The sequence below is a fragment of the Engraulis encrasicolus genome, chromosome 19, assembly GCF_034702125.1.
Source record: "Engraulis encrasicolus isolate BLACKSEA-1 chromosome 19, IST_EnEncr_1.0, whole genome shotgun sequence".
NCBI classification, from domain to species: domain Eukaryota; kingdom Metazoa; phylum Chordata; class Actinopteri; order Clupeiformes; family Engraulidae; genus Engraulis; species Engraulis encrasicolus.
In genome coordinates this window covers 33,827,982-33,833,305 of record NC_085875.1, presented here as the reverse complement: position 1 = coordinate 33,833,305, position 5,324 = coordinate 33,827,982, and the positions used below count along the sequence as shown (strand labels likewise).

General features: G+C 41.5%; 1 long non-coding RNA gene across 1 annotated transcript; it reads left to right on the top strand.

The window, feature by feature from the left end:
• Positions 1–670: 670 nt before the first annotated feature.
• Positions 671–5,258, top strand: LOC134470125 (uncharacterized). Its single transcript, XR_010039159.1, has 6 exons — positions 671–846; positions 1,195–1,311; positions 2,074–2,130; positions 2,760–2,993; positions 3,420–3,572; positions 4,764–5,258. It is a non-coding gene; the product is annotated as an uncharacterized LOC134470125 (long non-coding RNA).
• The last annotated feature ends 66 nt before the right edge of the window (positions 5,259–5,324 follow it).

Sequence of the window (5,324 nt, the reverse complement as noted above, 5' to 3'; positions counted from 1 at the left end):
CTGGATCAGAGAGAATACTTCCGCCCCAAATTTCCGGAAGCGTACCTACCTTAGCAACGCTGAGAATAAGGAAATGAGCCACTATGATCCGGATCCCGTCAGAGACCCATAAATCCCAACTCGATTATCTACCTCAACAGACCCTGTGTACATTCCAATATGCGACCTTGCTTCCTCCACTTGTGCTTGTGGCCTCACTTTTTGCTGATGCCCCGCCTCCGTGGAGAAAACAAATAAGTTTCCCCGCTGTCAGCCTAGCCAAAACTATTTTGGGGGGACTATTCTTCATTCACCATCCAGTTTGCAAATGAGAAAATGACTTTACAACTGAGCTCTTGCGAGATATTGAAATATAACGCTGTCAGTGATGTCATCATGACATATTACTTCCTGGTACGAGGCCACAAGCACAAGTGGAGGACGCAAGGTAGCATATTGGAATGCACACCCTAATTTTATAGAATCCCCTTCCTGTCCCCAAGTATTTCACAGTTCAGCAACAGCTCCCCCTCTGTCTCATTACCGTTATTGCACCCTTACATGTACTTCCCCTTAAGTCCATCTACATTTCAGTCCTGTTGAGTGTCACTCTCGCCTCTGGAACTACTACTACTAGTATCCTTAATTGTTTGATATTATTCTACTTTATTTCTCACCGTAGCCTCTGAGATGTCAGTGACTGCAACCAAGCCAGAGGGAGCAACTGTTTATATTACGATGACCAGATATAGAAGACACAACTGTTCTTTGTTTTGGCAAACACTGGGACATCTTTGTTTCACTCCAGTGCACTCAGTGTCCAGGAGGCTCAAGCAGAGATTCAGAGGGACACTTTCTGCATTGGGGGTAAATGCTTCAGTAATTTTTCCCCTAAAGATTGTGCAACTGTTGTTAAAATGATGTTAAAAGGTTGTTACAATGTATTATTTTGCTGTTTTATCCATTATGTAAACATATATTTGAATACTGTATATACTCTGTCAAGTAGTGAATAAACGGCTCACTCATGATTCAAAAATATCTTATGGTGCCTTTAAACATTCTCTACTAACACCCATAGATTCTCTGGGAACAGCACCTTCGTTGCTGAACAATTTGTTTGGTTAGACATTTGCAAATGTTCAATGGTTTTGGATGATAGATGCCTTTATACTGTGTATGTCTCTCTCTCCCTCTTGTCTGTGTTTTCCACAGATTATCCAGATCATGATTGGATTGTTCAACTTCGGTATTGGAACAATCACAATGTTGTCACATCCCTACTATGATACTCCTAATATGAATGGACCTTACTTCTGGCTTGGAGCATTGGTAATGACTTGCACCTAACTGCACACACAACCTAATCCTAATCCTAATCCTAACCCTAATAAGGTTATATTAGATTGGATTAGGTTTCTTCATTAGTCTTACCCAGGGAGAAAAGACAAAGATAGTTGTAAGGTACAGATTCAGAAACATTGGATGTCCTAACCCAGTGCCACTTCACCTGACTCCCGCCATCTGGTATAGGCTGTGTGAGGAAAGGGAACGCCCCCGCGTGTAGTTGGTGAATGCCGCCAGATGACGCAAGTCAGGTTAAGTGCCACTGGCCCATCAGGTCCATACCATCCCTCCCTCCAGCCTTCCCACAGCATTCACATCACCCCCTACCATGAAATGTTGATGGCATGCACTTCCTACAAGACTTTGGTCAGCCGTCATTGTATCAAGCAGCATGCTTTGTAAATAATCTGATATCAAGTCAAGTCAAGTCAAGTTGGTTTTATTGTCAATTTCTTTACATGCACTGGTCATACAAAGAATTTGAAATTACATTTCTTGCTTTCCCATGCAGACATAGACTAATGGTTACTGATATTGGTTACTGACACCATCATATTTTTACTCCTTACTTTAAATTTGTCCAGAATTATTTTTTCAGTTCATATTGAAAACTTTGGTCAGCCGTCATTGTTTCAAGCATGCTTTTTATAAATAATCTGACATTGGTTACTGACACCATCATATTTACTCCTTAATTTTAATTTGTCCAGATACTGTTTATCTTAAAATGTTTTAAATGGTTTTCAGTTCATATTGATGGGCATCGTGTACACTCATGCAGAGAAGTCCCCAAGCCCACGCCGGGTGAGTTTGTGGATGTCAAATATTTTCTTTGAGGTTGGTAGTATGGGGAGCAGGGCAGGATTGGGGTAGAAATAGGGCCCGGGCACTTTTGGCTTTGGCCTCATTAGCGGCGCAGAACTGACTTGCTCGTGGGCCCCTATTTTCTGAAATGTAAAAAAATAAAAATGAAAATAAAAAAAATATATATATATTTTACATTTCTGAAAATAGTGGCCCATGAGGGTGCCCCACCGGGAAATGCCCGCTATGCCAGATGACCAGTGCTATATGGGGACTATTAAAAAAGGGAACAAATCATTTTCTGTTGCAATTCTTTGGTTTTATTGCTTCATTTCACACAGCACTTCTGGTTTCCTGTCAGCATCAGCAAAATTTAGTTTTTATTCTATTTTTATTTCATATTTTATTTTCATTTGTTCATTCATTTATATCTTCTTTAAAGAGCTACCATGTTTAAAATATTTCAAAGCACACTGCAGATACTAGGCAGCACATTTGTAGTAGGTTATTACATTTATTTCTAAAATCATTATTTCATTGCTAAAATATTAAATCAATCAATATTTTGTGTTCTTTAAACATATTGTCTTTTCTCAGACATTTGACTATTTGATGTCATCTTTTCTCAGGTTGTTATTTCTGGGACTATGAGCATGATGAGTGCACTGTTTGCTGTAATACCCATTGTGATGTATCCAGTGGACTTTGGGTGGATTGTGAAATGCTACAGAGTTGACAAAATTATTAACCTTAGATATTATGAGGATGCTTTTGCAATGCAACCAAGAGACAAAATGGAAAGAATTGCCATCTGGATAGAGGAATGTTTTGCCCTTTGCAAAGGCTACAACACAACTCTACAGGTAGGCTTCTATTGTATTTGGAAGTAACAATTTATCAAGATATTGTTTTTTAACTATTCAAGTTATATTTGTTTAATTGGAAGTGAAAGTCTGTGCATGAGCCCAGTTTCTATGCATACAGGAAAACATTGATGTACACTTGTAATTGCTTACATTACACTTTATACATTACCTTTGAAAAAATGTTATTGGCCCTGCCGTGGCCAAACGGTAGGGCACTGGGTTACCACGCTGGTAACCTGGGTTCGATTCCGGCCCGGGTCATTTGCCGATCCTTCCCCATCTTTCCCTCCCCACTTATTTCCTGTCTCTCCTCCACTGTCTTGTCAGAAATAAAGGTAAAAAAGCCCTAATATATATATACTGTATATATTATTTTAAAATATATATTATTTTTTTAAAATATTATTGTCAATGTTTCCCCAGGTGTTGTTGATAGGAATGGAAATCATAATGGCAATCTTTGCAATCCTACAACTGCTTTTTGCCATCAGTGCCTGTGCCTTGGCCTTACCGGATGCTTGCAAAGAGGAGACGACTGAACAGGTCTGGGAATTATGAACGTATCTTGTTTTCAAGGTCAGTGTAGGCAAATCTTGTAAACATGTTTGTGTGCAATGCTGCGCATGCGCCAAAATGCTGTGTGTGGCAAAAGAGCTGAGATAACAGCATTCTCAATGCAAAATCCCTGGCATGAAACCTCACATCTTAGCAGAAATACCACATGACGTGTTATACAACATAGGCCTATTGGTTAAATGGTGGGTTATGATCTCAATTTATTTCACTAATTGAACATTTGGCCAGGTATGAAATGTGCTTAAAAACAGTGTGTCACTGTAGGCTCGTTCGTGACGACGCAGTAAGATTTTTGCTATGCAGTGGGCATGCGCACAATGCATCAAACTGGCAAAGTGCGCATGCACACTGCCTAGCAAAAATCTTACTGCTTCGTGACGAACGAGCCTGATGTCTTCAGCTTCACTATGTTCAGACAATGAGACATTGCATCAACTGAAACAAAACAGTTTTGTTTCCGAAAGTTAGTCACACGCATACACAGTATAATCGTTTTTCATGTCACAAAAGCACCCAGATAATCCTCATGACTCATTAAAGAACTGTGCAATCATATGAAATAGTTCCACACAACACCCGGGATAAGGCAATTATTATCTACATTACCGTCACCAGCTGTAAGCCTAAATATCGCAATTTGCTAAGCTGATTTTCATTTTATTGTATAGCTGTTTGCATGGCACACCAAAATGTGGTTGCAATATCAGTAACGTGGACAAAACGTGCAGAGCACGATGCATAGCTCTGGGAAACTCGCTATTTTTATCAGCTTGCTAGCTCAGATTCCGGTGTGTTCCAATTGTCATAAAAGCGAGCTGTTGCAGCAAACAGGTGAACAGTTAGGCTACTCGAGGTTACATTGTGAATAACAGTCTTTACTTTGTAGTGTTGACGTGATGTACCGTGAGTGTGTATGCAACTCGGAGCCAGCTAGGAGTCTTTTCCCATGACACTTCAGACGTTTTAAAAATAGGATGGACTTAGTAATTATACCGGGTGTGATGTGGAACTAGATTTCATTGCACAGTTCTTTAATAAGTCATGAGGCTTACCTTCTGGGTGTGTTTTGTAGTGTATTCACAACACAAGGTGAAGTGACCAAGCTCTGTTTTGCCACACGGAAGGGATGGAAATATCAACAGTGATGTCACGCACTGATTCCCTTATTGGTAAACATTTTGTACCTGACAGGGCCATTAACAGACGTTGAAGCAACAGGTTCCACCAGTTGATGAAGGAGACGGTGGAAAAGGAAGTGAAGTGTAGGCCCATTGGGGAAACTCCAACTCCCAGTGTCATTGTGACACAGCACTCCACAGCACACAAGTGAACACTGCACAATGCACACAACGAAACTGCATTTATGCCTCACCCATGCAAGGGGGCAGCCCTCAATGGCGCCCCAAGGGAGCAGTGCGGTGGAACGGTACCATGCTCAGGGTACCTCAGTCATGGAGGAGGATGGGTAGGATTGATCCCCCCACCAACTTGGCGGGTGGGGAGTCGAACCGGCAAACTTTGGGCTACAAGTCTGACGCCATAACCGCCCATGACTGCCCTTAAGTGTGCACCAAGGACAGGGAACCGGGATGAAGGAGCCTACCAGCTTTCCCACACCAGGGACACTATTTTGCAGAGCCGCCCCCAGATAGCAATCACACCATTATCATTCAGCACAAGGCGCCCCACCCCAGGCCAGGCTGGAGTTAGCCTGGGAAATCCCATGCTGCTTTGCAGAATCGTTCTGATCTG